Source organism: Megalops cyprinoides, chromosome 2 (assembly GCF_013368585.1).
Source record: "Megalops cyprinoides isolate fMegCyp1 chromosome 2, fMegCyp1.pri, whole genome shotgun sequence".
Classification (NCBI taxonomy): Eukaryota; Metazoa; Chordata; class Actinopteri; order Elopiformes; family Megalopidae; genus Megalops; species Megalops cyprinoides.
The window spans coordinates 40094843-40112691 of record NC_050584.1 but is presented as its reverse complement, the minus strand read 5'-3'; positions in this window follow the sequence as shown (position 1 = coordinate 40112691).

The window sequence follows — 17849 nt, the reverse complement described above, 5'->3', positions numbered from 1 at the left end:
AGAGCAACTTCATTATCTCCCCTCAGTGCTGAAAATGACTAATGTACTATAAAATAAACATCAGCATAATTTTCCTGTTCTTCTCAAACATTTACACCATGGGATGACAGTTGAGCAATGTGATCTTAAACATTAGGCAACACTCGTATACACTGTGGATGGTGTTTTTTTTTTTTTTTAAACTCCATTTATGTAAAAGCAGAGATTAGGCTTGAATCTTATGTAGAGCATGTAGTAGTAAAATGGCACCAAGTGAGGTTCCCCAGGTTTACAGTTTCTGTGACACCAATGGCAAAATATTCACTAGCTAAAATTAGACTTATTTATTATTTCCAGTTTTATCTCAGTGCTCAGGCCAGTGGTTAAGACAAAACTTGAGAAATGTACACTTGAATTTGAACAACAAAGACTGAAGTGACTAACAACCCAGGTTAAAAAGACTTTCTAAAATATGGCTATTAAACGAGGAGTCATAAGTGTATCCAGGAATAGGCACTATTCCCATTAATCTCATATGAGAATTCTTGTTGAGGTGGTACCTGTGGAAGTCGCTTCGACAGGTCTGAGGTCAGTGTGTGTGTGCGTTTCTTCCCCTCCTTCCCTATTTCCAGAGTCAGAGAGGAATCCTCTCTGCTGGGATCTCTGTGGTTGAGATGGGTGTGTGGGGAGAGAGGAGAAGAAATGTGTGTGTGTGTGTGTGTGTGATGTGGGTGTGTGGGGCACTGTGGCAGGAGGAGAGAAACTGTGTGTGTGTGTGTGTGTGTGTGTGTGCATGTGTGTGCGTGATTGTTGGGGGAGGGGGGGGGGGGGCATGGGGTTTAAGGCCGTGTGGAAAATAGGTTGATGTGACCTACATATCCACATGGCTGCTCATTAGCATACACACATAATTCTGTGCCAGACAATAAACAGGGACTTGTGCCACAGCGAGAGGAAAGAAGAGTGACAAGAGGGGAGAGAAAAGGAAGGGAGAGCTGGGAGGGAGGGGGGAGGGGAGAAAGGAGAGGGGAGAGGAGTTAGGGAAGGGAAGGGGGAGAGATGAGTGAAAGGAGAACAGAGGGAGCAGAGGAGAGAGGATGAGCGCTTACATCACGACCTTTCTTTGCCTTTACCCATCTCACCTCCAGGCCAGATGGCCCACACACAAACACGTCTCAGATGGTGACAAATTTGATTGACAAATGAAGGGCTGCATGCTTAACTGCAGAGTCGGAGCCACAAGACAAAAAATATCATTCAGACAGATGAGTTTCCATTGGAGGGTTTTTGGCTGGATGCAGATGCACAATCATGTTTGGGTTTTTATATTTTATTTACAAAATGTAAGACTATGTTTTGTCAGCTTGACAGCACAGCCTCAAGAAATTTCCTGTGGAAATGCTGCTGTTGCTTCATGTGTTTAAAAAAAAAAATCCTTCCTCACTTTAAACATGCATTGCTGCGACCTCAGTTTAAATGATGGAAGTGAAACTGACTATCTATATTGGTTTACGCATTCATAAAAATGCAAATACATTGTGATATACATATACATATTCTCTGTCTAATGTACATAAAGTAAACCTCTGATAGTTTGTCCTACTATCAAAACTTTATATCTACCAAACCACTGTTAATAATAACTATAATTATTTTTTTAAAATAAATGACTCCCCTGAATATTTATTCCAGGATTTCAGGTTTCCAGTGAGGACAAATTCAGTACCTTCTTTTAGCTGCCTAATACTTTAGGAGGACGCTGGATCTCAGAGTTAAGATTAGCTCATGGTAGAGGCAGGGCCAGAATTCTAATCAGGCTGGAGATGGGAGGACTAAAGGTCATGAATGAGTCTTGGCCAGGAATGAATGGGAGAGGGACATATGCATCTGAAGAGTGTACATTGCTGACAAAATGATTGGTCTCCTTAATGTTGTCATCATCTCTCCAGGAAGTATACTTTGTTGTTTGAACCAGGCTCTGTGTTTTTGAAGCCTGCCCCCCTAGTTCAGGTATGCTGTTTATTTATTTCTCTTTCAGCAGTTTTTGTTAGCAACAGTCATCTGCAGGACAGCTATTAATCACAGGCTAAAATGATAGATGTTCTGCAGACAAGCAATACCATCGCTTTTGCCTAAGTACAAACAGTGGATGCGGCATGCATATATATCACTTGCTGTGGTTAAAGGAAGACACACACACACACACACACACACTATTTCCACACAGCTTTCATGGGAAATAGCATCTACCTTCACACAATACTCAGGATAAAATGGAATAGTTATTACTGTGGTATGATGGTACATTATTGCATCTTCACGGTCATTTTGATTAGGCTGTAAAGAAACACTGGTCACTCTTTGGTGCAGGGTGTGTAAATGACATTTCCGCAGGTTTTAGTATCTTAAAAGACCAGTAGATTAACATGAATATGAACAGAGTGTCATTAACCTAGCACTTCCCTTCTTCCAATAATGATTAAATGCGCTGTCCTCAGAGCCATAATCGCACACATATGCATACATAAATGCTTTGTAAATGTGTGAGTTGCTCTGTTTAATATGCATTTATGAAGTGGCTTTGGTAGCCCCTAAACTAAATCATCACTGAATTGTACAGACGCATCGGTAATTACCGAACACTCTCAGGCCCTTCCAGTCCACTCAAAGGGCTGGACTTGTATATGGCCAGCGCTTTTCGAGATTTAATTGCTCCTCAGTCACTGAACTGCCTTGCTGGCTGAGGGCGGCCTGAGTGATGAAGAATTAGCTGGAACAAAAGAAAGCGCCAGAGTCAAGGTGGCTGCGTTTGAGGCAGACACCCCTCTCCTGAGACGGTCTTCATTTTAATTGAATGTGTTTCCCAGCGCTCGGGACAAAAATGACACATGCTCCCAGTGCTGACAGTGCTGCGTCCAATTACCGGGCAGGAGGCGGAGTGAGGGAGAGTGGGGGGATGGGGCAGCGTCGGGGGGAGGGGCGCCCGGGGAGGAGGGGAGCAGAGATTATGACCTGCGCGGATCCGGTGGCTCACAGTAGATTAGGAGTGAGAGGCTGTGAATGGGAGCGGCAGTCCTGGGGGATCTCTCTCGCTCTCTCCCCGTCTCCCCTCCAGTTAAACTCTTGATGGAGAAACAGCCCCAGCCAGCACAGTGCCCATACACCACTCCCTTTGTTAGACCTGGGCTCTCTCTGCCGGCACTGCCTCTCTCACAATGGGAGGCCAAACCTGTCCCCTCCACTATCTGCTCACGTCTTCATTAGGCCATCACTGTAACTGTGAGCACAGCACTCACTGTGCTGATTTAGATAACCAAGTTACAGTTTGTATATCGGCTCATGTCAATAATTAGATCAAAGGTTCATAGAAGGGTCTGTAGCATGAGTGGCCAAATCAAACCAGGATGCAGTAAAATGACTATGCGAATAAATCACGTTCAAATAATTGCAGATATTTTCTATACATCTCATAGTGGTCATCCACAAAAGAGAAAAAACACACAGCACTGATCATTGATTCTCAGCTTTATGGGTCACTGCATACAACAGTAAACATTAAATCATCTGTCCTACTTGCGTTGCTGTGTTATTTACATTGTTATCAATTTAACATTCATTTCAGTTTTGTGTCTAAACAGGCAGTGAAGTGGACACAGACTGGTGGTAACACTTTTATCTATAATTTCTTATTGTGCAATGCAGCCCCTCTGATTCTTTTTTTTTTTACGCCTTTTTGATCATTTCAGGAAAACAAAAATATCCCAAAAATTTCATGAGTAGAGTATGTGGAAAGACACTGTAAAGCATATATAACACAATTCAGTTTGCCCTGATTGTGGCAGACAGTATCAGCGTTTGTAAAGGCATTGACCTCAAATTTGGACACAGCTAAAATGAAAGCCAAAATGAAGAGATGAATGAAAATGATGGCGGGGGTTGGGGGGGGTTGGTCCTAGATGTGCCTTTTTGCTACCTTGTCACTTTCACAGGTTCAGCAAGGCAATGATGAGTGGTATTGAGCATGTCTTTAATAAAGTCAATGATCTCCCTTCAGATTGAAACGTTACACTTTTTACATGGGAAAATCACATTTAGAGCCCAAACCCACACACCGCTGCAGATCCATCATCAGAGCCATACGGGCTCGACTATGAGACCTCTAGGTCCCTTGGGGTTCTTTCCTGTGGTGTGGTTTCAATACAGTTGCAAGTTAAGTCTCCTGCTAGCCAGTCGGATGGCCTTACAATTCACACATGCATTGCTCTGATTACTTTAGAAAAAAAACAATTGGGAGTTTTAAATTGTGAAACTAGTCCTTGCTTTGGGTGCACTTTTTTCCAGATACCAACAGTAATCTTAAGGGGACTTATCCATGGAGTGATAAATGCAGATATCTGGGAGTAGAGCCTGTTGATGGTAACCCTTTCATGATTGAGCTCATAAATTATGTTGTGATGTACATTTTTTTTGCTGACAAACCGGATACATGCATGGAAATGCAAATGATGCTTTTAATTACTGCAGTCAATGAACTGTAGTCAGTAAATCAACTGGGTTTGTCACGAGCCATCTAGAGAAAAAGCAACAACTGACACCATAGCATGAAAACACAACTGTTATGCAAATAAAGACAGGTGACTGACAACATATATCAGCTAAAGGAGTGCTTTCTGACCTGATTCAGAGAGAATGTGAGGCCAGGTCAGGCCCTCTGTCATTTAAACCCAATACTGAGATTATGCAGGTCAATCAATCAGTCAATCAAGTTTTACTTACTATAGCTCATTTTTACAATCAACAAAGTGCTGTACATGTAACATAGTAGGGCTGTGGGGATGTAATGTTTGTCATTTCAGTTTCACAGTTATATAGCAGATTGATAACTCTAAAGTAAGCAAAGTTTTCAAAAGCATGATACACATTTGTAGACAAAACCCCATGCACTTGATGACATGTGTAAACATGAACTATAAAACAGGACAGAAAATTGTCACTTGTCTTGACAATTGACACTTGTCTTGTGGAATTTAATTTACAACATACATTATCTTGCCACATCTGATAATCCATACAATTGCAAATACAAAACACAAGATAATAATAGATACAACTTTACTCATAGCTACATACAAATTTTGTCAGATTAAGCTTCCCAATCTTTTATCTTGGAGGTCTTTCATATTTTGGTTCAGTCCCTTTGGTTCAGTGTTCTTCATCATGTTAAATGACCTTGATGCTGAAGTACGGCAAAACAGGGGGGAAGTTTGATGGAGAAATACCCATCCTATCATTATAAATAAACTAGCCACAGCCGCCATCTGAAGTGAACTTTCTGGCACAGAAAGCAATTTCTTGTCTTTTGTTAAGAAACATGAATATGTTCACAGATACCTTAGATGTCCGGACTACATAATAACCATCTAAACTTAAATAAAGTGCACAATACATTTTGAGTATCCAAAAAGCGTCTAATACTTACGACATTTCTTTGTTACTTGCAGATCTCAATATCGCAATATCTCAATATTTGTCCTATTACCTTAAACTTAACATTTAACAAGTTTAAAAGCCTCATGGGTTAAATGCATGAAATGCATTGTGTGTGTAGGAGGGCGGGGGTATGTGTGCATGAATTTCTATTTATTTATTTGGTAGATGCTCTTAGCCAGAGTGACTTACAAAAGTGCATTCACTAGTGCTAGGCAAGTAGCCATAGAATACTGAATCATCAGTGCCATACATGAAATATGATGCCTTTGTGGGAAACGTTGCCACAAAGGCATTAAGTGCTGTCATAAGCTGCACAACTCTGCTGCCCGTTTTCAGCCATCAGGTTTACACCAATACCAGCTCGTATCACCACAAGCCCATATTGCCAGAACTGTTCACCACTGAGATTTTGCAACCAGGCTTCTGCCTTCAATGTTTATACCACCATCAGATTTTACCGCTAAGCTTTCGCAAGAATATTAGGAGGGGGAGGACTCCCACTTCAGAGAGCCAGGGTGTAATTTGAATGGGTGTGTTTTGCGTCTCCACAGGAAAATGGACAGTGTCCCCGCTGTCCTATCTGCTGTGGGAAGCTCATTCTACCACTTGGGGAACAGAGCAGAGAAGGGTCGTGATCAACATAAGCGACCCTTCCAGGAAGGGACATCTGTGTCACCAGAGGTTGCAAGGTGTGGTAGTAGTCTGGCAGGAGTGCAGGGTTTGATAATTGAATGGTAATAGGTTTTCATAATGTAAGTAATGAAGTGCCTTTCTTGTTACTGCTCTGTAGGCTAGAACCAGAGTTTTTTTTTTTCAGCCGTAACAGGTAGCCAATGTAGAGATTAGGAGAGGTGAGATGTGATAGTATTTGATTGGTTGTAGGTCAGTTGAGCTGCAGAAATTATGAATGCATGCGTATCCATACAAGCGTGTTTGTGTTACTGAATAGTTGTTGTTGCGATTTGTCTAAAAGCAGAAATGGGAATTACATCATTTGATGAAGAAAGCAACTGTCTATGAATATTAAAATCAAATCAACTGCCATTTGAAGTTAAACAAATTCTCATGCAAAAAAAAAAAAACAAATAACAAATGTGAATACTACAGCTATCACTGGGCCACGGACTGAAATTATTTAGTGTTGTAAACAGTTATGGAATCTTACTGAGGTTTCACAGCCTGTTATGACTGTGATGAGAGACCAAAGCAGACGCTCACCAGATCACATGGAGATCTGCCCAAAGGGGCCTATGCTGAGAGTCAGTCCACTAGCTCAGGCTGTGGCCCTGCAATTAGTGGAGACTCACAGATGACAATCCACAATTGCATCCTAGGCAATTTATACAAACATAAAGCCCCACAGCAAAATGCACCCCATGATTTCTCTCTGACTCCTTACTACTGGGCCTATAGTTTAATCCCAGCCTGGAGAAAAGTTAACCTTTTGCTGCCTTGCACCTAATGCTTACCATTTTAGTGATGAGGGTTCATCTACGATGAATAACTTTGCCGTGTTTCTAGCCTGGGTAGTTACCTCTTATTTATTCATCATCATCTTATTTATTTCATCATCAATCACCTTTTTCGGGTAATGCATAATACTAATTTGTTGTGTAATTAAATATTCACACAAATACTTTATGAGGGATAAGAAACGGAGGATGGTGAGAGTGCAGTACAGATGCAATGGAAAAGCGGTATGACAGTCTGTGAATCAGATGTGAATTAATGATGGTTAGTTCACAGGATAAGGAGAGGGAATGGAGATAATAGTATGTGTAAAGCACATACAGAATAATTATTAAACAATGCAGTCGTGACAGTGGTACATTGTGTGGGGGTTTGTTAACATCAACACAGCCAAAACCACAAGATTACTTTCAAATATGAATATGTAAGATTGATTTCCAATAGCTTTTTAAATATAAGAAGAAAATTATGCCACCCCCATTTCTTTAACAGAACATTCTTCTTCTCTAATTAGAAGTAAAAGCTATTTTTATGAATAATATATGTTCTTGAAATTTCTCAAAATTGTGTTCCATCAAAAGCCACAAGATCTTTCATTCTTGTTATACAAAAATACAAAATACAATTAATATAATACATCATCGTTTTAAAATGCACACAAGTGTAATGGTTTCTGTGGTGAGGGTGAGAAGGTGAAGACAGGTCTCCCTGTAGACGTCTACATGGGAGCATCGCTTTCAGATGGAGCCTCACTGCGACAGGAGACTGTGTACCGCTGGCGACTCGTTAGCAGTCTGTTAATTAACACAACTCAGGGGGGGCAGAATTTCAGGGGAGGAGCTAGGGTAATTAGGGATTAAACAGAGGTTGATATGTTGTTCCCCTTTGATGGGATTATTTACACTGCGCTGCTTTAATGACTCCAGCCCAGATGTCATTGAAAACATAACCTCTAACTACATCTGAGTGGCTGAGGACTATAGTGTGCTCCCCTATCAGACCAAGCCCCTGTTAATTATCCACCATTGCACTTTTAATTTGGTGGGATTCACAGTTTCAAAGTGCCTTTTTTTTGGAAATTCACTTGATTTTTTTTTTTCTCCTTCCTGTTTTTTTTTATGGACTCATTTGCATGCTAATTTGCTTATCTATGAACTGCTCTCTGAGTACTCTCATGGAGCCTCAGTGGGATGGGCTGCGCGTTCGCAGGTTTGGCCATTGCGGAGCTGAGAGTGCTTTGGGAACGGGGATGCACAGAGCAGCAAACATCCCACTGAGTTCCTTAGATTGTTCAAGCGAAAATCCGATCGACGGTTTTCCCTCTTCACTCACATCGGCCGGGTCAGGTGGACTCTGCTGTGATGCGGCGCCAAGGACAACCCGGAGCACTGCGGGAGGATGGGACAGAGCCTCGGTATTTGGGGCAGATCATATCTGCATGGTAGACGCTAGCTCTCAGAAACTGGTCCCAGATCCCTTGGCTGCGCTCTCTTGGTGACTGTGACCATGGGCACCTCCCCGTGACAGCCTCACAGGCACAGCAGCAGAGATCTCCCAAGGTGCACTTCACCTGCCACACAAACGGGCTCCGGACGCCTCTGTTTGTCAATATTTGCATTTGTGATGTTGCTGGGGGGTTTTTCTTCCTTTACACCGCATGTGCCAATGAAAAGCTAAATCCTGCCAGTCATTTTGCCCCTTGTTTTGTTTGGGTTCTAATTTCACTGCTGTTGGAAAATTACACATAATTACAGCCTGTAAATGCTAATGCTCCTTTCTCCTTTCCCAGCTTCTCCCCTCCCCCTCCCCTCTCCTCTCCGCTTCACTCTGCTGGTTTGTAATCTGCTGTTTACATGGCTTGTATAGAGGGGAACACACAGTCACACAGCACAACCATGCAAACACTCATATGCACAAACACAAGCACACAGGCACACATACACAGAGGCACACACACATGCGTGCACACACCAAATATAATATACACCTCCTAGGTATAGTGGGGAGGGGGGAGGTAACATAGATCACACCCTGATGACTCCGTGTCAGCTTAATTTTCTCTCTCCTTTCTCATTTTCTTAGCACCAAACATTTTAGTTTTTGAATAAACCTCTGACTCGTGTCTGGATGTCTATGCGTTATTCAGTTGTTTTGTGTTTTAACACATCTTGCATACTGATAAAGAGGTCTATTCCAGCCAGACCTGGGGTCAATTCCATTTCAATTCACCAAATTCAGGGAATGAACCGACATCCAATTAATAAATTGAAAATTGCTCATCATTTCCTATGAAGATTTTTCAATTAATGAATCAAATTTTAATTCCTACCCTGAATTGACTGAGTATTAATGGAATTGACCCCAACACTAATTCCAGCAGCTTTGAATGAACGCGACCGGAGCCGTAATAAAGTGTATCATAATTATATTTATAGGTGGTTGAGTAGTGATGCTGCAGCTGGTGTGGAAACAACTCGTGGGTGAGCAGAGTATGAAGGTTGTGTACAGGTAATGGCGGAACAGCATTCTGCTCCAGGGTTCCATTTTCTGATCCAAACACAACTAATCTTCTGTGGCTCCGGTTCGGCTGGATGAAGCTTTCGGGCTGTTTTCATGTCTTATAGTGGAGCTCCAGGCTAGAACTCGTTCCTCTGGGTCAGAGGCGACTGGGAGAGTTGCGGCACTTGGAGCATCAAATTGGGACTGCAATTTCACAGAACCCTGAAACAGCTCTCTGACACTCTGCCTGTAATCTGTAGTGGGACTGGTGCTCCCCACAGAGAGAGAGAATGAGGAAGAATGGGCTTGGTGAAGAGAAAAAAAAAGGAGAGACAGAGGAGAGAGGGAGGGGGACATTAGAGGGCAGAAATATTGAGGGAGGCTATAGAAAGGGTGAAAAGGGTGGAAAGAGGAGAGAGAAGAGAGAAAAAGAGGAGAGAGGGAGAGAGAAAGTAAAGAGGTCACACAGTGGTTATGAAACTAACTCTGACCTAATCTGGCCTTGTTATGACTCTGCAGCCTTAATTTATTTCAAGCACAGAAAAACACAGGCAGAAATTAGAATGAGTGACTGCTTGGGAAGAGAGCAGTGAGAAAACTGCTTGTGAGTTCTCCAAAGAAACACTTAAATTCATTTCCAAATGCCAGCAGAACTGTAATGCTGAATGATTTTTATTAAATAAAGATGGATACGTGTTCCCATTTTTTAACTTTCTCAAAAGCCTCATTTTTTTCTTGATCAGGAAGTTCAGAACAAATCGCTTTATTTTCACTGTAGTTTGCAAACATGTATATTTAATGCATTCCTCCTGTATTTTGGGCTAGGGAAAGAAAAAATGAGCAATTTGCTAAGATACTGACACAGTGGACCAATCAGGCCAAGAGCATAACTGATAGACTGCTTAAGCGCATATGACAAAGATGGTTTAGTCTCCAGATTCCTTTTGATCTTGGTATCACCCTATGGTAAGAGAGGCTCTGACATATAAAGACCTAGAATGCTACACTAGTCATTTCCAGTCTATTACCATCACCGCCGTGGTGGTGAATTACTGTGAGGCTGTGACCCCAAACACTGCCTCACTCCCTCCATCTTCTAGAGGGTGAGTGCGTTGTGGGATGTTTATCTGGTGGTGTTTCCTTGGCTGGTGGGAGACTAAGACAAGGGAGGAGTGAGAAAAACATGCTGGGACCCACCTGCTCTTCAGCATCACTGACAATGTCACTGCCTTTTACCCAGGCACGAAAATCTACTGGTCTAGACAACTGTAAAGATCAGTGCACAGCTCAGTATACATTTCTGTCAGAACTGCAGCCAGTTTAGCAGGAAAACAGAATACCTATGGGATGTTAGGTAGCTGCAGCAATTCTCACAAAGATATCGGCTGGAGATGCAACCAACACAAAACAAAACTTGTGTTCACATATGCGTCACCTATTAAGCAATGTCTTGATTAGCAAGGTAGCTAATGTTAATGTTAATGTTACTAGTTAATGTTATGAGGTGTTGCTAACTAACGTTAGCTTTTCAGTGCATTACATCTATTTGCATTTGACTAAGAATCTCGATGCAAAACACATTTGTTATTTGAAATTGGTATTGTACAAATTTCGGCTGGCTGAATGTAGAATACTTACTTGAAATGCAAGGATGAAATTTTGATACTATACTGACTTTAACTAATACCAGGTAAAGACTGAGCTCCACATCTTGCACTTCAGCTCCTCTGATCCAGGATCATCTTACCTTACCTTAATGGTATTCCTGGTATCATCATATGAATAAATTGAAATGATCCATGGTCAATGTTTTGGCATAGATTGTAGCAGCACAACATTACAAGGTGTCACTTGTCTCACATTTTACGCAAAGTTATTATTTCAGCACAAAAACATCTCAGTATGGGGTGTGTGTATTCATGCGCTGTTGAAGTGGCACATTGTAGGGAAATAACACTCCACTCATTTCTTTGCAAAGTATGGCACATCTGTTACAATGATAGTCAGAGGGAAAGACTGTAGTCAGGTGAACAAGGGAAGAGTACAACTGCAGAGGCTATGTGTCCTGAACCAAAAATTGCTCCAGACTTCATCTTTTGAGTCCCTTTGGTAACTGGAATTTCCACTGATTAAAGAAACCAAAATAACAAGCAAAGAGTACAGTCCATGAAGGGGATGGGGGGAGTTAGTGGTCTGAGACACTGCCCTAGTGCTCCTCAATCTACTGCCAATAGTGCAGCATTAAAATTCATGCAACATCATACCCTGTGGGTCTTCAAAACCCTCATCCAGAAACACCTGTTAGGTGGCAATCAACAGCAGTATTATACCTTTACAAAGCTATGACACTGTTTATCAGTCTCATGCTAAGCTCATACATGTTACTGCATAGCTGAATCAAGAAAGCACTGATTTATTGTTCAGGTCACTGTGTAGATACCAGTTCTTCGCTCTAAAAAAGGAAGCACTTAGCACAAGTAAGCGGGCAGAAGCATGCAGAAACTTGTCTGCGAGGTACACTGATAGTTGTGAAGCTGTCTTAACCTTTACATAATAGTTCTAGATGCTATAAAATATTTAAATCAAAACCCTATAATCCAAGAACAATTACAAAACTGATCAATGTTCATTGCAGGCATTTTAAAAGTTAAGACCAGAAGACCACACTGATATCAAAATAAGACTGGTGAGATTTATAAAATGTCCCGCTGTCCAAAGATAATACCACTCTTTTAGAGTATTCATGTTGTATTCATCAATATAATATTGATGGTGGACATCTATTAGTGAGTACATACAATTAGGATTCCTCCAGGGAATTACAGGAACTGAAGTCACACAGGAGACAAGAAGTCATGTCATCATGCATGTGCATATGCAGAATAAGCAGTGCAATATGCAATCGGAAAGGGGAAAGGATGCCACTGTAATAGACACAGGAGATGTGCATGGCAGAGAGAGAAGATTATGCTGTATTTACCAGTAGGAGAAGGCAAGGGACAAAAATCCTTTGAGATAAAAGTGTTTGCGACGTAAGTGTGTGCTGCATGATTTGGTCATAGCATTGAAGGACTATGAAAAAGGCCAAGGCAACTGAAAGGGCGGGTAGAGCCGACTCGGTAGATACGGAAAACTATTTACTTAACGACTTGTTTTTTTATTTAAGCTGGTGATTGGTGTATTGAATGAAAAATACCCGTAAGGAACAGCTGAGCCTCTTGCAGATGACCTGGTCATAACAGCGGAGGAGTCCAAGCAGTGAAGCAATAGAGAATAGGTTGTGTGAACAAGGTTTGAAGGCGAAAGCACGAAAGACAGGGGTCACGATGGCGTAAAGTGGAGTGGAGGACATGGGATTAAAGTTCAGGAGAAGCTGAGGCAGGTGGACAGATTCGAGCATTATCCATTTACACTTGGCAGTGGCTAGAGGAACCGAAGAGGAGGTGTAATTAAAATTTATACATGGAAAGAATAAGGTCTACGGAAACCAGACTGATGAAAAACTGCCTAGTTTAGTACTGTTTAGAAAATATAGGACTGACAGTGAAGTAGAAAGAGTTCTGTCAATACACAGAAGACCTGATAATTCAAGTGTCAAATAGTGGTAAATATTTAGAGGCTGGAAGGAGTACACTCTATTATTTGTACATATACTGTGGGTGTGTGCCACAATGTGTTCCATTATGCCGATACTCCTGTCAAATCATAAAACCAACTTCTTATGCATTTTATGAAGTTGTACCAAAACTTTGGTGAATCTTAACAATTTAGCTCAGAAATGGCTAGAATGGAAATGATGGGATGGTTTTTAGATTTCCTGCTGTTATAGACGCTGACTGCTCATGGCTTTTACTCAGTGACACACACAAGCGTGTGCCTTCTCTGCAGCCTCCATAGTTCATACACACTGCATTCCTATTCTTATTTTTCTGTGGGTTTTAATTAGCTGTGCATTTGATCACCAGGGCCAGTGCTGGTGCAGATTTGGTGTGAAGGTTGAGATCCTCAACTACCCCACAGAGTGAATGGCTAGATCAGTGTTGTTAGGTCCTGTTCCTGCTCTCCGTGCAGGGGTACTTTTGGTGCTAAATGTTCTTGGTTCTTGGTGCAGGGATATGCGTGCTAGTCTAAACTTTTTCAGATGAGCATTCAGACTGCAGTGTTCAGTCCGTGAGCAGAATATGATTGTTTGGTATCTCTGCTCCTCAGTGAGTTAAGATGTGCATGGGTATCTATTATTCAAGTTGCTCTGGTCTGATTTGAATTTGTGGTAGTGAACTTTGTATCTTTAAATTAATATTATTATATGCGTACCCTAGTCGAAAACCAAGTCTGCCTTGCCAGTCAGGCCCAGGTAGGTTCTGGCAAGAGCTGGCTCAGCACATTTTCATCAATGGGGAAGGGAAACAGACATGCTGTCCAACTGGTGCTCTGAGTGAGATGGCAGCCTGCTTTGGCGAATCAGATTATCGTACCATATCATTTGATGCGTCGCAATGCCTCATGACACATGTAATATGACGTCACTCTCAACGTCATCAACACCCTAAAAATGCAAGATTCATTGTCCAGAGGTCACAGTGTTCAAATTGCCACATTCGTCACATGCCCATACGGTCTCTGCATTCAGAGCGCTTGGATTTTTTTGTGTTTGAAAGAGATCCAGCCAGACCCCTGACAAAACACCTGAATCTTGTGTCTTGTTGTTTGGGAATAGCAATTTATTAGTGTGCCAAGATGGAGGGTTTGGGGAAGGGGGGGGGGGGGTAGGTGATACAGGCAGGCTGCACGGTGGTAATTATAAACCCATTCTGTCATCTGAGTCGCCTGAGCAGGCCCTGGGGACACCCAGAGAGGGAGCTTCAAAATACTGTTCCACTGCTCTGTGACCGCTCCCTGCCTCCCTTCCCATCTTCTTCTCTGCTTGCAAGCTAGCTGTCTTTGTGCCACTCTCTGTCTGTTGCTCTCCATCGAATCTGTCTCCATCCTCTTTCCCTCAGTTCCCTGGCTGTAGGGTAATTTGTGTCTCTCCGTCCTTCATTCTCTTTCATCTCTCTTAATCAAGTTCTGCTTTACTTTAGTGCTGAAAATGATAGAGTATAATGCATATTCAATACACAGCCATTTGTATTTATTGATAATGAGGTATAGTGTTCTGAAAATATTTAGTTATCGGAACCAAGTGAATAAAATTCTTTCCACATTTTGTCCTAAAATCTTTGCTGCTTTACTCATGCACACAAGGTGGACTGGAATAGTTTTTCTTCATGACTTACTGGCAACGGCAAAGATGCTGTGTGCACTGTATCAAAACCACCTTCAGATTACTTACTGTTTTCTGCTATCTCAAAACTCTAGCCAGTGGATTGGAGTCCCCCTGTGAACAGCTGTCTTTTGTTATTGTCAGAAAACACAGAATCAGATGTATTACTGTAAAGCAGCTGCAGAATGCAGCAATGTATTGTTGGAGTGCAGGTGAATCCTGCTCAGAAATGACCATTGTGAACACCACTGCGGATACATACACCTAACTGAGAGATGCCCATGTTTGTGTGCTTTTCTCAAGATGTTGCTCCATGAGGGCACAAACTTTTCATCACGTGTTTGAAAGAAAGTATGACATTTAAGATTATTTTTCATATCTCGCCCTGTTGACAGTCCTGCACAAGGCAGACTAACCACAGGGTCCCCAGCTCCCTTTCAGGGCCTCAGCACCCCACCCCCACCCCCCCCCCCCCCCACACACGTAGCCCTCCCCCTTAGGAGGAGCAGCGTGTGGACTAACCACAGACAACGAGAGGTAGAGAGGCCAGCCCCCCCCCCCGATTATTACAGGAGAAATGCCTCTGCCAGCTATGTTCACCGCTCAAGCGTTTCACCCCTGCACTACTGCTGAGCCACTGCTCACACCCTCTCAGACACATGGAGAAAAAAGCAATCACGAATGCACATTCTCAGTCACACAAAGAAATTAACACCAGCACACTTACCCTCACATTGTGTACATTCTCACTCATGGAGACAAACTCACCCTCACCCCAATGTCACACAGACGCACTCATTCTCTCGAATATATGCTCACATGAATGCCCTCACCCTCACAGACATATACAAACACAAGCATGCTTACCCTCAAGCATTTGCGCTCACGCTTACGAACTCACCCTCAGGCATGTACACTCACATGAACACACTCGCCCTCATGCATGTACAATTAAACCAATGTGCATATCCTACCATATGTACAATCACACCAACACTCTAACCCTCATGTATATACATGCATACACATACAATCAAACATGTTATACTTTCAGGCATACACACAAATTAACACCAACACACATATCCTCATGCTTGTACAATTCATTCACCCCGACAAATTCACCCTGGATGCAGATACACTCTGAACATGAACACACTTACCCTCTGTGAATACACTCAAGAACAATCTCACACAAACACACTCATCCTCACACATGTACACTAGCAGAAACTCACCCCGACACATGTACGCTTTCACAGAGACACTCACACAGTTGCACTCTCACACTCACATGGATACACTCATGTTCAAACATGGAGTGCCACGTAAGGTGCCCACATGCTGTAGCATACACATTCATACATCAACCCTTGAACATTCTATGCCAGGAGGTTGCTGTCACGAATATACCATCTCACCCACATTCAACCAACACAACTGCTCTCACATACAAACTTTCAGACATCTTAACACACACACACACTACCTCTCTCACATACAGCCACAAACTCCCACACAATTAGACACTCTTCCTGAAGCGTATACACTCCCTCATACTCAATACTATACACAGAGGCAGTACCTTTACACGCATTTATTTTTTCTGATACACAAGTAGCTATGGACACACACACATTCATTTACATGTGCACATATTTCAAGTATGTTGGCATGTGGTAGAAGAGTACACAGTAAAATCCCATATGAAACTGGTGGTTTGTAACAGTGTTCACTGTTGTCTGAGGACCTGGTGCCAGCGAAGTGAGAGAGACGGCTCTGGAACATTGCTTCTCAGATGTAAAATGAACAGTAAAATGTCTTTCCAAGCATTTGTGTCTCCCAATAAATGCCCCTCTCTCTGGGATCGCTATCCATGTGCTTCCCAGAGCTGAGCCCAGGCAGTAACACACCACAGGGACAGATTTCCCCCCTCCAGCCGAGTCGCTGGAACTGGACGCCTCCGAAAAACCACAACCAATCCCATCTTCCGCTTGGCAATGCCGCTTGCACATGCCTCCTCTCTCTCCCTCTCCTCCCCTTTGTCTCTCCACATCACATTTGGTGATTCTGCCATTGTGCAGGCTGCAGCCCTGGGTGTGTTCCAGGGAAGGTGTGTGCCAAAGCTCGGGGCTCTGCAATGCTACGCAAATCACTTTTTTTTTTCCCGAGCATTTTTCCCCGAAACTTAAGACATGCAGGCACGAACATTCACACGCAGCTATACATATGGGCAGCACACAAGCACGTACACAACAACACACCATTTGCACACAAAACCCCTCGCTGTCAAACAATCCACAAAGTCTAAAGAAGTTTCATTACTTCTTTCTTTACAACTCTATAATCTTTCAAGCTTTTTCTTTTCCCGTCTTTTTTCACTGCATGTATCTTTTATAGAATTTCTGCGGTCCGTTTTTGAAGTGTGAGATTGTGAAGGCTGATGTGGACCGCTTTTTAAGTTTTAATAACCCATTTGCTGTTAATGAAAGCTGCCTGTCTCTGCTGCTGAGTTCCCAATGGGGTCATTCCATGCTTTTTGCGGCCATTCATAATTTTCATAACTTAATATCTAGTTATGATCTTGGCTATGTAAAAACCTAAAAGAGAAAGATAAACTCTGGCGCCAATATAGAAGGACTCCTGTATTTATCACCATTTCAATTTATTTCCTCAAAAGAGGGGCAAAAAGGAAGCAACAGAGAGGAGTGCAATTCAAGGACTCCAAGGTTATTTTGAAACATTCATTCCTCTTTCATACAGTGTACAAACACAAACAGATGCACACACCCAACAGACATGCATGTGCATACATATATACACACACACCCAGCACACGCACACTAACACACACATACACGACCAACTAATCACCCATCCATATGCACACCCAGTACGTGTGTGCACACATGCCCACCCACACAAACTCAAACATATACAGACACACTGGGATGTTTGCTATTGGTTTTTCCATAAATGTATTCCTAAAAACCCATAGCTAGAACGTGTGCCATTCAAGGCAAAGTGAATCTTCTCAATGGCTGAAGAGGGACTTCCCCTCTCAATCCCCTTTCATTTCATTAGAGAACCTGTGTGAGCTAAGCAGCAGATCTGGGAGATCTTTTTAAAGGCATACTGGCTGCGCTGA